This window comes from Sus scrofa, chromosome 17 (genome assembly GCF_054392235.1).
Source record: "Sus scrofa isolate SSC_HxYL_T2T_F1_AM1 chromosome 17, Sscrofa_HxYL_maternal_Yorkshire_Landrace_v2.0, whole genome shotgun sequence".
Taxonomy (NCBI): Eukaryota; Metazoa; Chordata; class Mammalia; order Artiodactyla; family Suidae; genus Sus; species Sus scrofa.
This window is the reverse complement of record NC_139399.1, coordinates 59,445,876-59,461,989: the sequence shown is the minus strand read 5'-3', so window position 1 is coordinate 59,461,989 and position 16,114 is coordinate 59,445,876. Positions and strand designations below refer to the sequence as shown.

Here is a 16,114-nt window from a genome sequence, read left to right as displayed (position 1 = left end):
TTTTTTTTTTTTGTCTTTTTAGGGCCACACCCGTGGCATATGGAGGTTCCCAGGCTAGGGGTCCAATCAGAGCTGTAGCCACCAGCGTACGCCAGAGCCACAGCAACGCAGGATCCAAGCCAAGTCTGCGACCTTCACCGGAGCTCATAGCAACACTGGATCCTTAACCCACTGATGGAGGCCAGGGATCGAACCTGAGTCCTTATGGATGCTAGTCAGGTCCGTTAACCACTGAGCCATGATGGGAACTCCACCACAACTTTTTTAAAGGACAAGGTAGATTTTCACATGTCAACATGGAGAGACGCCCAGTGGTGTTGTGAGATGAAAGAAGGGTGTGGCAGAGCAGTCTCCCGGTAGAGTTCTGATTGTCTTGAAAACTTTCACCATTAGCTTAAAAAAAAATTGTTAGTTCCACAAGGGGTTGATGAAGGTTTGGGAAAACAACACGTTTACACACTTTTAGTGACCTTGCAAGGTGCATCAAACCTCAAGTTGTGCTTTGGCCATAGGTTATAAATGGGAAACGCCAATGAGCCCAGAAAGACTTGGCATTTATACTACAGAGACACACCTGCACAAAGACACATGGACATGCCATAGCAAATCTCGTGATGGAACATCAGTGACTGTTGTTTCCAAGAAATACTCTGCAGATGCTAAAAAAAGAATGGGGCAGCTCTGCGGGAGATGCTCTAGACCAGCACTGCCCCCCAGAACCTTTCACTGAATACTTTCACTGAATGTCACTTTGACAGAGAAACAAATATTGAACTCTAGCTCCTGGTGTGCATGCTGAAGTGTTTTGGGGTGAGGCGCACTGGCGCCTGCAACTTACTCTGCATTTCACTGCCCTATCTCTTTGGTCTTCTTTATTGGGAACAGTTCCTTGGTCTGTCTTCCCTAAAAATTTAAGCTTGACTTTGATGCTTTTGAAAAAGTCAGTTATTTTGTAGCATGTCCCTCCTGTGGGTCTGTCTGTCTGAAGTTTCCTCATGGTTGGACTCAGGCTATGCAGGAACCACCCAAGTGGTGGTGTGTCCTGTGTTTCCCACCAGGTGGCACCTGAGAGCCACATGTCCTATTACTAGTGATGTTAATATAAATCACTTGGTGGAGTGACAGCTGCCGGGTTTCACCACTGTCAGGTTACTGCGTTTTCTCTTTGTAATGAATAACTATTTTTTTTTGTTTTGTTTTGTAAATAGATCATTTGTGTCATTTTTTAATTTTTTTTCCACTGTACAGCATGGGGACCAAGTTACACATACATGTATACATAATTTTTCCTCCCATTATCATGTTGCAATGTAAGTATCTAGATATAGTTCTCAATGCTACCCAGCAGGATCTCATTGTAAATCCATTCCAAGAGCAATAGTTTGCATCCGTTAACCCCAAGCTCCCAATCCCTCCCACTCCCTCCCTCTCCCCCAGGGCAACCACAAGTCTATTCTCCAAGTCCATGATTTTCTTTTCTGTGGAAAGGTTCATTTGTGCTATATATTAGATTCCAGATATAAGTGATATCATATGGTGTTTGTCTTTCTCTTTCTGACTTCTTTCACTCAGTGTGAGAGTCTCTAGTTCCATCCATGTTGCTGCAAATGGCATTATGTCATTCTTTTTTATGGCTGAGTAGTATTCCATTGTGTATATAGACCACATCTTCCTAATCCAATCGTCTGTCGATGCACATTTGGGTTGTTTCCATGTCTTGGCTATTGGAATAACTATCCTGAGGGGAAATATTTTTAAACCATTTAAATATCCTATTACTCCTGCAACTTTCACAAATTTTTCACTATTTCACTAATTTTAGCATCCATTATGATGCTTGACCCAATCGATCTATTGTTATGTAATAACTCCACAAATTAGCAGCTTAAAACAATAATAATTCATTTTCTCACTGATTTTTGTGAGGCAGGAAATCATTAGTAGCTTGATTGACAGTTTCTGCCGTAGAGCCTCTCAGAAGTTTTCAGTCAAGATGTTGGCTGGAGCTGCAATCTGCTGGGCTGTCTAGCAGAAAGAGTAGAATGTAAGCCATAATGAGAACCCCATGTTTAATGTTTAATTTTATAGTAGTCACAGTTTATAAAGTAGAAAGGATGCAACTGGAATTAATTTTAGTAACATATTTTATCAAACCCAATATATCAGAAGTTCCCATTATGGCTCAGCAGGTTAAGAACCCAACTAGCATCCATGTGGATGTAGGTTTGATCCCTGGCCTCGCTCAGTGGGTTAAGGATCCAGTGTTGCTCTGAGCTGCAGCATAGGTCTCAGATGCAGGTCGGATCCCAAGTTGCTGTGGCTATGGCGTAGGGCTGCAGTTGCAGCTCCAACTGGACCCCTAGCCTGGGAGCTTCCATATGCCACAGGCACATCCATAAACAGAAAAAATATATATATCTAAAATCTTCTCATTTCAACATGTTCTCAATATAAAAAATTATTAATGAGATATTTGACCTCCGTGGTTTTTTTCACATTATCTTTGAAATTCAGTGTGTGTTCAACAGAGTGCCTCCCAACTTGGACCAGCCACACTGCACGTGTAGCGGGTATCGCAGCAGACAGCTCAGTGCTAAGGGATCTACTTCCAAGATGACTCCCGTCTATGGCTGCTGTGGGCAGCCTCAGCTCCCCAGCATGCAGGCCTCTTCATAGGGCTGCTTGAACATCCAGGTAGAGGTTGTCCTCCTCAGAGAAAATGATCCAAGGGAGAGAGCAAGGGGAAAGCACAAGGCTTTTTTTCTTTTTTTTTTTTAATGGCCACACCCACAGCATATAGAAGTTCCTGGGCTAGGGTTCAAATAGGAGCTGCAACTGCCAGCCACAGCCACAGCCACAGCAATGCCAGATCCTTAACTCACTGAGCGAGGCCAGGGATCGAACCTGCAACCAATGGTTCCTAGTCGGATTCGTTTCCACTGCACCACGATGGGAACTCCCCGCTGGAAATCTTTAATCTGCTTTCTGTCTCTATGAATTTGACTACTCTAGGTATAAGTGAAATCATACGATATTTTTTCTTTTGTGACTGGCTTTTTCCCCTTAGCGTCTTGTTTTCAAGGTCCACCCACATTGTAGCATAGGACAAATTTTCATTCCTTTTTACTGCTGAATAGTATTCTATTCTGTGCGTATACAACTTCTATTAATTTTGTATTTTGCACTCCATGTTAAGTCCAGCTAGAATCTACCTTTGTTTTCAGTGTGAGTTAAAGATTTAGTTTTATTTACGGCTACATTCCCAACACCATCATTTGAATGGTCTCTCCTCCACTGGGTCGTGGGGCTGTCTTTATTGCGTCTTTGGTCCTCATGCATCCAGATGCTCTGCAGTCACCACTCTGCCCCATCGGTCTGTTTCTCCCTGCATCGGCACCCCCGCTGTTTCTGTTATAATGGCCTATGTCTTTTAACTGCTGATGGGGAATTCTCCTCTTTACTATTCTTTCTTGCAGGTTGTGGCTAAGTTCTTCCCAGGCCACATCTCATCAAATCCTCAAAACAGTCTTGTGTCAATGGGTACAACCATTATGCTCACATGACAGGTGAGAAACTGAGGCCTCAGACAAAAAGTGACTTGAAGTTTACCGAGCTGGCAAGTGACAGAATTAGGACAAGACAAGGCCTGTCTGATTCTCAGGCTGCCCCTTGATCTCCAGCATCCAGCTGCCTCTCCCATCTGTAGTTTGCCAGGTTCTTATCTGTAAGAAGGGGGAAAAGGCTGGAAAGGCCTGCTGGGCTGGCCACTTGCTAGTCAGTTCTCGTATCAGGAAGGAAAACCACTCATATTATGAAAGGAAACCACTGAGCATTTAAATAGAGAGACTTTCCAACAGGGAATTAGTTAGAAAGATGATAATGAGTCCAGAAGCTACCAAGAAATTGTGAAGAAATTCAGAATCCACAGCATCACAAAGCCATTGCCACCTCTAGGCTGGAAGGATCAAGGGAGGAGGTCACATTATAGCAGCCTGGGGCCTGTGGTCACTCAGCAAAGCTGGAAACACAGTAGACTGTCCTGCAGGATCTGGAACCATGGAGAGTCTCAGTTGTTGATGGAGATGCAGCCCAAGGTATAAGGAGAAAGGGAAAAATACTCTGGCTCCTCCCTTCCTCAATCCTCCAATCTCCCACCAGGAGCCCCCATGTGCCAATGGGAAGTCAGCTGACCTGGAGCCTGGGACATGCAGCCTCCACAGACCAGCCCCTCTGTAACTCAGAGCAGAACAGGGGAAGGGCTGAACAGGGATCTGAGGGCAAAGAGGACCAGTCCCTCCCCAACAGGCCCTTCCTTCCTGGTCCCATTTCCCACCAGGCAGTCCCCACCATGGTTCCAACTCTGGCTTCTTGGATCCAGTGATACTACATCCTCCTTCTGTCCCTCTGGCCCCCAGCTGTAGCTCATCCTGGGTGCCTCATCCTGCCGTTTTGGCTTCTAGGCTCTTCTATCATCTGTATAAGCAATTCCCTGTATTTCATCTTCTGTTTTTTTGTTGTTGTTGTTTTGTTTTGTTTTGTTGTCTTTTCTAGAGCTGCTCCCGTGGCATATGGAGGTTCCCAGGCTAGGGGTCCAATCGGAGTTGTAGCCACCAGCCTACACCACAGCCACAGCAAAGCAGGATCCAAGCCGCATCTGCAACCTACACCACAGCTCATGGCAACGCTGGATCCTTAACCCACTGAACAAGGCCAGGGATCGAACCCACAACCTCATGGTTCCTAGTCGGATTCATTAACCACTGAGCCACGACGGGAACTCCTCCATCTTCTGTTTTAAATGCCTAGAGTGGCCTCCATTTCCTAAACTGGGCCCTTGCTAATACAACCAAGCCATACATCACAGAAGGGCCACGGTAATACATGCCAAGTTTGTGGACTGACTGAGTAATGGACCAGAGGGGGGAGCAGAAATTAAGTGAGCTGAGTTCTCAAAGTAGGGCAGATCCCGGGCACACCATGGGCCAAGCTACAGAGTAACCACAGCAATCCCAAGGCTGACTCTGGGTCTACGCAGACGCTGTGGATTCAAAAGTCAGGACCCAGGTATGGCTGAGAGGCTCCATCTAGCTCTGGGCCAAGGAAATCAGCTTCTATTAGGGGCTCCTATGTGCCTCTCTGTATCCATACATCCCCACGTCAGATTTCTAGGCCTGCCGTAAACTTTCTAGGGCTGCCAAGCACCACAGACTGGGTGGCTTGGAGGCTGGAAGTCCAAGATCAAGGTGTCCAGAGGGTTGTCTTCTTCTAAGTCCTCTCTCCTTGGCACATAGATGGCCATCCTCTCCCAGTGTCCTCATATCCTCTTTTCTCTGTGTATTTGTCTTATAAGGTCACTGGTCATACTGGATTAGGACCCAGCCTGATGACTGTGTTTTAACTTGATCATCTAAGACCTTATCTCCAAAACAGTCACATTTAGGGCCAAGACTTCAACATATGAACTGGGAGGGGAGCAATTCAGCCCACGACAACCCCCAGTCTCACGAGGTGGGCATTACCAGCCCTGCTTTCTAAATGAGGACATGGAGGCCCAGACAGTGATCAGCCCACGGCCACCTAGAGCTGAGTCAGCTCAGGTCCAAGCTGCCTCACCTACCAGGCCCCCAGGACTCTTCCCTCACTCTCTGTGACTGCCTAGCCCCTGGGAAATGGATTCTGGTCTTCCCTTAATTTCTTTCTCTGTGTCATCCAACACTGATCCAGCACATGTTGAGCATTTATTATGGACCAGCTCTTCCACTGGCACTTTGTGTTTTTGTTTTTGTTTGTCTTTTGAGGGCCAACCCACAGCATATGGAGGTTCCCAGGCTAGGGGTCAAATCAAAGCTACAGCTGATGGTGTACACCCCAGCTACAGCAACTCAGGATCTGAGCCACGTCTGCAACCTACACCACAGCTCACAGCAATGCTGGATCCTTAACTCACTGAGCAAGGTCGGGGATGGAACCCAAGTCCTCATGGATAGTAGTCAGTTTTGTTAACCACTGAGTGAACCATGATAGGAACTCCTCCACTGGCACTTTGTAATGTCTTCTGTATACACGAGATGCCTCTCCCTCAATCCACTGCTCAAACCCCCACCAAGCACCTTATTTGTAATAATGCCTCTACCCACACAGATCCATCTCCTGCTTTATTTTCCCTTACAGTGTTATCAATGCCTGAAAGTCTCCTACGCACGCACGCACACGGGTGCATGTGTGTGTTTTATAGTATTCCCCCAACTAGACTCCCTGAGGGCAGGACCCAGGTCTTGGTGTACCCTCAGCGCCTAGATAAGATGCATCATAGGTGCTTAATGTTAATTCAATAAATAATCAAAGGAGTGAATGCTCTTCTCAAGTCTCACCAGACATCTGTAAGGTGAGGGCCCCAGGATCCTCATTCTATTGAAGAAGAAACTAAGGCTCGGAAACTAAGTCCAAAGGTCACCCGGCCAGTAAGTAGTGAAGATGGAATTTGAACCCAAATCTCTGTTCTCAACTTCCACACTCAGGCCAGCCTCCTTGCCTTGGCCTTCTAAGTCTCTCTTTGCTCTGTGGCTTAACAGCCACCCTGAACCTCTTATTCTGCAAATTTCCAATTCCTCCCTGAACTGGGCTGCAGTATCACTTTGTGCCAGCAGGTGTCATCACAGAATTCCTCTCGACCACAATTAGCTGTTAAGCACTCTAGAGCATGAACCTTCCAGTTTATTTAATTACCTTTAAGGATATTTTCAAGTTTTTGCTACACAAACCAGTCTGCAGCTACATCCCTGCACCTGTGTTCATGGCCTATTGGGTGATAATTTCTCTGGGGATGGATTCCTAGAAATGGAATTGCAGAGAGCAATGAACATTTTTTTTTTTTTTTTTTTGGTCTTTTTTTGCCTTTTCTAGGGCCGCTCCCGAGGCATATGGAGGTTCCCAGGCTAGGGGGTCTAATCAGAGCTGTAGCCGCCGGCCTACGCCAGAGCCACAGCAATGTAGGATCGGAGCCACATCTGCGGCCTACACCACAGCTCACGGCAACGCCAGATCCTTAACCCACTGAGCAAGGCCAGGGATCAAACCTGCAACCTCATGGTTTCTAGTCAGATTCGTTAACCACTGCGCCACGATGGGAACTCCTGAACATCTTTAAATTGCACGGATTCCATGAACTTGCTAAGCCTGGTGTACAACTTAGGAGTGTGGGGCCCACAGAGGGCATGTGGGTTATCCAGGGGCATACAGCTAGCTAGTACAAGAGCCAGATTTGAAACTGGCTCCACTGGCCATGAACTTTTCCAATGCACTTGGAAGATATTTCCACCTAAGTTCAAGTGCTATGTTTATGCATTTTTATGTCTCTGGACCTCGATCTGACTACTCCTTCCATCACTCAATCATCCGTTTGTTCATTTAACAAATGCACTAGTGAGATACAGGCTCAATGCTGTAAGAATGGCTCAAATAACACATGTCCTGGAGTTCCTGTTGTGGCTCAATAGGTTACAAACCCAACTATTATCCATGAGGATGCAAGTTTGAACCCTGGCCTCGCTCAGGAGGTTAAGGATCCAGCACTGCCATGAGCTGTGGAATAAGTCACAGACATGGCTTGGATCCCACATTGATGTGACTGTGGTGTAGGCCAGTAGCTGCAGCTCCAATCTGACCCCTAGTCAGGGAATCTCCATATGCCACAGGTGCAGTCCTGGAAAAAAAATGTCTCCTAGACAAAAAAAATTAGTTTACATTTCCATTTTCACTTCAATCTGAATGAAAACAGTCCAGAGTTGGATGATGGCTTTACGGTATCAGGGACTCAGACTCTTTCTATCTTAGAGCACTCCCATCTTCAACCAGTAGTTTTCATCTCATGGCCCAATATGGCTGCTTGAGCATTGCCATTGCACCTACAATACTACCAGTAGGAAGTAGAGAAAAAGAAGTAGAAGTCACCCTCTTTAGGACACAAACAAGAATGTTTTGTGCCGCTTCCACTCTCACCTTACTGGCTGGAATTAGGCATATGTCCTATAATACTGCCAGAGAGGCTGGGAACAGTAGTCATTGGATAACATAGCTGGGCAGCCATCATGTTTTCCTCTAAAACTTGGGACTCTATTACCAATGAATATATTATCCATTCTCTGTCACTCATATATTTTCTGAGCACCCACCATGTGCAGAAGAAGGTGCAGCAGACTAGAAATAGCGTAAACTTCATAATTTGACTGTCTTGGGTTTGAATCCCAATTTTGTCTTTCCCAGCTATATTTCATCACCTCTCTGAGCCTCAGTTTCCTCATTAATAATATGGAGACAAGAGAGTAAGCATGATCATCCCATGCGGGAATTTTATGAGAGACACGATATAGACTTAGGACTGAACCTGGTGTACAGTTGGCACTAAGGAAACAGCAGTTGCATCAGACTCCAATGTGTATTTTATGCTGATAGCACATCTCAATTCAGACTAGCCATGTTTCAAGTTCTCAGTAGTCACTTGTACTATACTAGACAGCACAGATCTAAACCATCAAATAAAAAGATAAATGTTTTAAAAGAAAGAGAGAAAACAAAAGAAATGGCAGCTGCTTTTAAAATCAGCCAGACCCTAAGCCAGACTTCCGGGGGCCAGAGGTGACTTAGCAGAGGCCCTGCCCTCGATTCCAGTGGAGAGACATTCCAGGGCAGCCTGCTGTCAATAAAAGCCCAGAGATATGTCTATGAATAATCCCAATGCATCAATCATGCATGAGTCAGAGCAGTTATACCCATAAGTCATAAAGCAGCAGCTGGGCCCAGAATTCCTGGCATCCTTCCAAGCCCATCTCCCCAACCCCATTTTCCAGAGGAGCAAATAGAGCCAAAGGGAAGATTGCAAGCACAGTGTGACTACACTGTTTTATTTTATCAGTCTCCTCCTAATGGGGCATGGGGGTTGGTTCCAGTTTGGAGTCACCATAAACAGACTTGGCCGGGCCTTCCCATACCTACAGGAGCAGGGATTTCCAGAGAGGCTGGGAAGAAGGAATTGCTGGGGTGAATTACAGATCTGTGGGGTGCTCCAACTGCAACGGAGGGAGATGACTCTCCCCAAGTTACTGACAGATCACAACCTCAGCACCACTGACATTCTGGGCCAGAGAATTCTCTGGTGTGGGGGCTGTTCTATGTCTGGTAGGCTGTTTGGCAGCTTTCCTGGCCTCTACCCACCACAAGATGCCAGGAGCATACCATCACCCCCAGTTGCGACAACCACAAATACCTGCAGACATTGCCAAATGTCCTCTGAGGGTAAAAAGCATCCCCAGTTGAGAATCACTGCTCTCAAAGTACAGAGCCTGCCAGTAGGGTTTCTAAACACAGATTCTTTATGCAGATTTGTGGATGTTACTGATTTTCTTCTCTTTGGAAAGGGTCTATGACCTTGCTAGTTACTAGTTTATGAACAAAGATTTCAGGTCATTATTAGGATAATTAGTGGAATTTGAATATGGACAATAAGAATGATATTATAACATTGTATCAGCATTAAATTTCCTGATTTTGACAACTATACAGTGGTCATAGAAGTGAATGTACATGTTATTCAGTGATGCACATCAAAGTAGTTAAGACTGAAAGGACAATGTGTCTTTCCTGTGTAACTGACTCTCAAATGGTTCAGAAAAATTACACATGCACAGAGAAAGAATGATAAATCAAGTGTAGCAAATTGTTGATAATTGTGGGAATCTGAGTAAAGGAGATATATGGAAGTTTATTGCAACATTTTGGCAAATTTTCTGTAAATTTGAAATTATTTTTTAGCAATTATTATTTTAAAAGTGGTGGTTTTTTTTTTTCTTTTTTCTTTTTTTTTCTTTTTAGTGCCACACTCACAGCATATGGAGGTCCCCAGGCTAGGGGGTCTAACCGGAGCTACAGCCTGCTGGCCTACACCACAAACACAGCAATGAGGGATCTGAGCCAAGTCTGCAACCTAGACTACAGCTCACAGCAATGCCAGATCCTTAACCCACTGAGTGAGGCCAGGGATGGAACCCGCATCCTCGTGGATCCTAGTCGGGTTCATTAACTGCTGAACCATGACGGGAACTCCTTAAAAGAGTTTTTAAAAATCCTCTATGCTTTATTCTAGTTTTTGAAACATGGTTTTAATCTATTATTCCCGCCTACTCCCAGGAAAAAGATCCATGACTGTGCCCAAGATCTGGACCTCATTCAGGTCACAGTCCCAAGGATCTCCCAGTACGAGTTCTCTTTGCATTTATTTGCATCTGTGAAGTGCCGAGAAAGAAGTTTCACCCAACATTAACAATGATTAGTTATGGACCCACCAGGCCCCAGTTTTGTTCAAATGTCCACCCCTCCCCTAGGCAGCCCAGTTGCCTCAGAAAAGTGACCCCATCCCCAGATCCTTGGAAAGCCTGATGAGTCCAAGGGGCAACTTATCTTCCCGCTAGTGACTTGTCCAGGAATGGGTGTGTGGTGCAAGAGAGCCAGTGAGGAACAAGGAGTCTCCAAGCTGGTTTTTCACTTGTTTGGATGAATAAGACGCAATGGAGTAACTGATAAGACATCTGACCCGAGGACTCTTGGATGGTGCCCTGATGACACCATGTGAAAAAGCCAGATAGCCTCCTGGAAGATGAGAGGCCACAATCAGAACTGAGACGCCCCAGCCAACAACAAGTACCCACTGCTGGATGTAAGAATGAGGCCACTGTGGACCTTGCAGCACAGCAGGAAGCTGAATGAAGCTGCAAGAGTAAGACAGGTGAAACAAAGAGCGGAACCACCAGCCAATCCACAGAGTTGTAAGGAGAAATGCATTGGCACTGTTATAAGTAACTGTTTGGGGGATGGTGTGAAGATTCGATGAAGTTATCACATGACCCGGCATGCAGGAAGTGCTCAGTAGATGCTGATCACCATTGCGGACCACACATTACTGCTCTCAACCCCGGGCCGTACACTCCCTCCGTTTTCCTCCATCTAACAAAGCACTCCCTTATCATCCTGCACCCATCTCTTTTCCCCACATCTCCTGTCCCTAGATTGTCTTTTTACTTGCAACTGGGAGGGCAGGAACCACTGCTATATGGCCAGCATTTTACATGGCATCCGGCCCACGGCAGGTCTCAGTAAAGATTTGGTGAATAAATTAATGGGGCAATCCAGATCAATGTGACTTGAGGCAAGTCATGGGGGGGCTCCATCCCCCAACACTGTGACACCTTGAGGGGCAGCTTGGCAGCCTGAGTCTCACAACTAGGAGGAGCTGGAGAACAGAGATCTGAAGAAGGGGACAGCCACTTCCTCTCTGGGGAGCATGTGAACCAGAAAGCAGGTACAGTGAGGGCAAAGGCCTGGCAGCAGGATGACAGTGGGCGGTGACAGAAGACAAGGCTGAAGAGTCAGCAGGGCCTTGACTGTCAGGTGAGGGTGTGGCTCTCACCCCATCACTTCAGGGTCAAGCATTAACAGATATTTCTGCAGGGGTTCCAGCCTTTCACGGTGCTCACTGTGAACCTTACAACAAGCCTATGAAATGTTATTCTTTCCATTGCATAGAAGGAAAATGGACCCACACAGGCTCAGAAACACAGCCGTGAGACTCCAAGCTTCAAAGGCCAGGATCCTTCCACTGTCCTTCACTGCCCTTGGCCTTCCCCAATTTTAGGTGTGTGATTCCACATCTTCCCTCCTTTCTGACTTTGTTCTACCTCAATGACCAAAATTATGCATCATTCTCTAGGGCAGAAAAACTGCTTTATGCCACTCAACATCTCTACTTGAGACATCCAACATGCGCCTCACACGAAGCATGCCCAAAACAGAACCCCTGGTCTGCCCCTCCCTAAGCCTCCTCCCACCTTGTTCTTCCCCAGCTCAGTCTATGGCATCTCCATTCTTCCAGTGGTTCAGGCCAGAAACCTGGGAGTTGTCCTCGATTTCTCTTTCCTTCACCCCACATTCCATCAACCAGCAAGTCTTAGACACTCCACCTTCAAAATGCATCCAGAATCCACCACTTCTCCCACTTCCGAGGTCACCCTGGTCTGACCCTCCATCTCCTCCTACCTGGACTATTGCAGCCACATCCTCTCTGGACTCCTGCCTCTGCATGGTATCTGAGTGCACTTCCCACACACAGACTGAGGATCCTATAAAAATGTAAAGTCAAGGTCACTGTATGATTCTTTTTTTTTTCTTTTTAGGGCCAAGAACATTTACAATTCAACAATAAAAAGACAACCCAACTGTTAAATGGGCAAAGGATTTGAATACCTATTTCTCCAAAAATATGTGCAAATGGACAAAAAGGACATGAAAAGATGCTCAGCATCTTTAGTCATTAGGGAAATGTAAAACAAAACTATAGTGAGATGCTTACAACCAAAAGCAGAAAATAGGAGTTCCCATCGTGGCTCAGTGGAAACGAATCTGACCAGCATCCATGAGGATGCAGGTTCGATCCCTGGCCTCACTCAGTGGGTTAAAGATCTGGCATTGCCGTGAGCTATGGTGTAGGTCGCAGATGCAGCTCAGATCCCACTTTGCTGTGGCTGTGGCTTAGGCTGGTGGCTACAGCTCCAATTCAACCCCTAGCCTGGGAACCTCCATATGCCGCAGGTATGGCCCTAAAAAGACAAAAAGCAAACAAACAAAACAACAACAACCCAGAAAATAACAAATGCTGACAAGGACATACAGTAACTGGAACACTCATACATTGCTGGTGGGGGTGTAAAATGGTGCAACTGTCATGGAAAACAATTTGGCAATTCCTCAGAAAGTTAAACAAAGTTACCATTTGACCTAGCATAAACCCAAGAGAAATGAAAATAAATCTCCACACAAAAATTTGGACATGAATGTGTTCACAGCAGCATTGTTTATAACAACCAGAGGTGGAAACAACTCAAGTGTTCATCAATTGAATGTGTAAACAAAAATGAGGATTATCCATCCAATGGAATGGTGATGACCAAAAAAGGAATGAAGTCCTACAACATGGGACAAACTTTGAAAACACTATGCAAAATATAAGAAAACAGACCAAAAAAGACCACATACTGTATGATTCCATTATATTATATATGTATATATATATTTTTTACTTTCAAACTGTATGAATGTCCTACATATTAAAAAAAAATCATTCTCTTAAATACAAATCAGGTCATGTAATTTCTCTATTCAAACCTTAGAGGGAAGTTCTCTGGTGGCTAGTAGGTTAAAGATCTGGCATTGTCACTGCTGTGGCCCAGGTTCAGTCCTTGGTCCGGGAACTTCTGTATGTCATAGGCACAGCCAAAAAAAATTAATTTTTTAAAAAATTAATTAAAAATTTGTAAAAGTTTATGGAGTTCCCGTTGTGGCTCAGTGGTTAACGAATCCGACTAGGAACCATGAGGTTGCGGGTTCGATCCCTGGCCTTGTTCAGTGGGTTAAGGATCCAGAGTTGCCATGAGCTGTGATGTAGGTTGCAGACGCAGCTCGGATTCTGAGTTGCTATGGCTGTGGTGTAGGCCAGCGGCAACAGCTCCGATTGGACCCCTAGCCTGGGAACCTCCATACGCCGCAGGAATGGCCCAAGAAATGGCAAAAAGACAAAACAATAAATAAATAAATAATTAAAAATTAAAAAATAAATTGTAAAAGTTTAAAAAATTAACAAATATTTAAAATTAAAAAATAAAAAACTTAGAGATGTCCCAGCTCATTTTAAGTAAAAACCAAAGACCCACTAAATCCTTTCAAGATTCTACCCTATCTGACCCTCTCTGACCTCCCCTCCCCCGATCTTCCCATCGCTCACCTGGTTCCTATCTCCCTGGCCTCCTTGCTGTTCCTGGGCATGGCAAGCATGTTCCTGATTCAGAACCTTTACACTTGCTGTTCTCTTGGCTTGGAACAATTTTTATTTATTTATTTTTTATTTATTTATTTATTTTGTCTTTTTGCCTTTTCTAGGCCGCTCCCAAGGCATATGGAGGTTCCCAGGCTAGGGGTCTAATCGGAGCTATAGCTGCCGGCCTACACCACAGCCACAGCAACTCGGGATCTGAGCCAAGTCTGGGACCCACACCACAGCTCAAGGCAACTCTGGATCCTTAACCCACTGAGCGAGGCCAGGGATCAAACGTGAAACCCCATGGTTCCTAGTCGGATTCATTAACCACTGAGCCACGATGGGAACTCCCATATTTATTTTTTTGCTTTTTAGGGCCACACCCACAGCATATGGAAGTTCCCAGTCTAGGGGTCCAGTTGGAGCAACAGCTGCCAGCCTACACCTCAGCCACAGCAACACAGGATCCTTAACCCACTAGGCAAGGCCAGGAATCGAACCTGCATCCTCATGGATACTAGTCAGGATTGTTACCACTGAGCCACACTGGGAACTCTTTAGCTTGGAACAGTTTGCCCCCAGATATTGCCATAGCTCATTCCATCTCTTTTAGGTCTTAGCTCAAATGTCACTTCTTGAACAGGTCTTCTCTGACCTTCACCCCCACCTCCCAGGAGACTGTCATGTTCCTTGCTATTTCCCTAGAATAGCCCAGGCCAGGTGGGTGCTTAATAAATATGTGCTGAGTGAATGAATGAATGACCTTAGCAGTCTGTTTGTCCTTCACCCATCTTGTGATGCACTAGGAGATTGATAGACATCAGCAGTAACCAGCCATCGCAACCTGCTTGGAGGTCTGGGACACGTGCAGAGAGCTTGGGAAGCTGTCTCCTTGAAATCTGAGATCCAGCCCCCATCAAGGCAAAACACGTTAAACTCCTGGATTTGAAAAATCGAATGGTGTATGCTAATAATACAAGGCCACCCACTTTTGCCAGAATTCATCAGGATTTGGGCTGCAACCTGTCCCTGCTACAGAAGCATACTTTTCTTTCCTGGGAGGAAGTATAGAAGGAAGCAGGGAAGGAGCACAGGCCTGGCTGGAGACAGCAGCCACCCGGCACAAGAACACCCAGGAATCACACCTGAGGTGACTGGCTTTTCCTAGCAGCTGAGAAATCCAGGGCTTAAACCCTCAGAACACCAGAACAAGGATGGAGCTCCAAAATACATTCTAGAAGGGGTCTTATGTCCGGTCCCTGCTCCCCCTGGGCACCTCTTGGGTCCTTCCGTGGCCTCCCATTTGGTAGCACCATATGGAATTTATGTGAACAACTATTCTGTACTTTGTAGCCAGCTGGACGTGTCATTTACCTGCTGAGGCAGTAAAGTCATTTGGCTGAGCCTTAACGCATTCAGCATTTACTGAGCTTCCAACAGGAGCCCTATGCTGAGCCAGACACGGCGGTTCAGCTGTGAACCACCCAAGTCCCGGCCTTCGGGAGCTTGCTTTCTGGTGGGGAGGACGCGAACTCTTCACCGCCTACGACAAGCACTGAGAAGACAAAAGGGATGATGTCACAGTGACTGGCGGAGAGGAGGGAGCAACTCAGAGTGGCGCGGTCAGGAGGGGCCTCTGAGGAGGCAACACAATTCGTTATTGTAAGAACATGCTGTTGTCCAGCCCTTGGCCCGGCGCCTAACAGGTCTTAAGCGCTCACCAAATCTTAGTGACTCTCAGCAGTTTCCTGTCCTCTCCCTCAGGAGAGCAGGAGTCCCCAGGGGTGAGTCAGGCTCGACGTCTCTCGTCCCCCGGCGCGCCGCGCACCGTAGGGGTACGCTCGGTCCTCGCGCGGCAGGGCCCAGAAGCCGGCCCGGGGTAAACCGGTCCCAGCCAGGGAGCACTGTTTAAAGTGCCCAGGAAGCGCTGGCTCCCCGGCCCCGACCAGGCACCCTCCACACGGGTCCCTGGCACAGAGTAGACGCTGGACTGCGCGTGCTGAAGAGACGCCGCTTCTAGGTCCGCTGGCGCAAGACCTCGGCCCTCTCCACCGGCGGGTAAACCGAGCCCGAGGTGGGCGTCCACACTGCCCGCGTTCCGGTGCGGTTGGCGCCGGAGACGGAGCGGGACCGGGAGAGAAGCGCCGCCGCCCTACGCTTCCGTGCCCAGCTGCGCCAGCTGCGGTCCTGCCCCCCGCTCGCCGCGGTTGGCTGCGGCTCAGCGGCCGCTGATTGGCCGGTGTGGCCCCGGCGCGG

General features: G+C 46.7%; 1 long non-coding RNA gene across 2 annotated transcripts; it reads right to left on the bottom strand.

Annotated features, from left to right (window-relative positions):
• LOC102164659 (uncharacterized) lies at positions 1–15,993 on the bottom strand. Of its 2 annotated transcripts, XR_014832560.1 has the most exons (4): positions 15,580–15,993; positions 12,085–12,167; positions 1,914–2,025; positions 1–1,738 (listed from the first exon to the last, which is right to left on the bottom strand). It is a non-coding gene; the product is annotated as an uncharacterized LOC102164659 (long non-coding RNA). The 2 variants fall into 2 exon arrangements; XR_002339851.2 differs by lacking the exon at positions 1–1,738 and having other exon boundaries at positions 1,881–2,025.
• Positions 15,994–16,114: the final 121 nt, after the last annotated feature.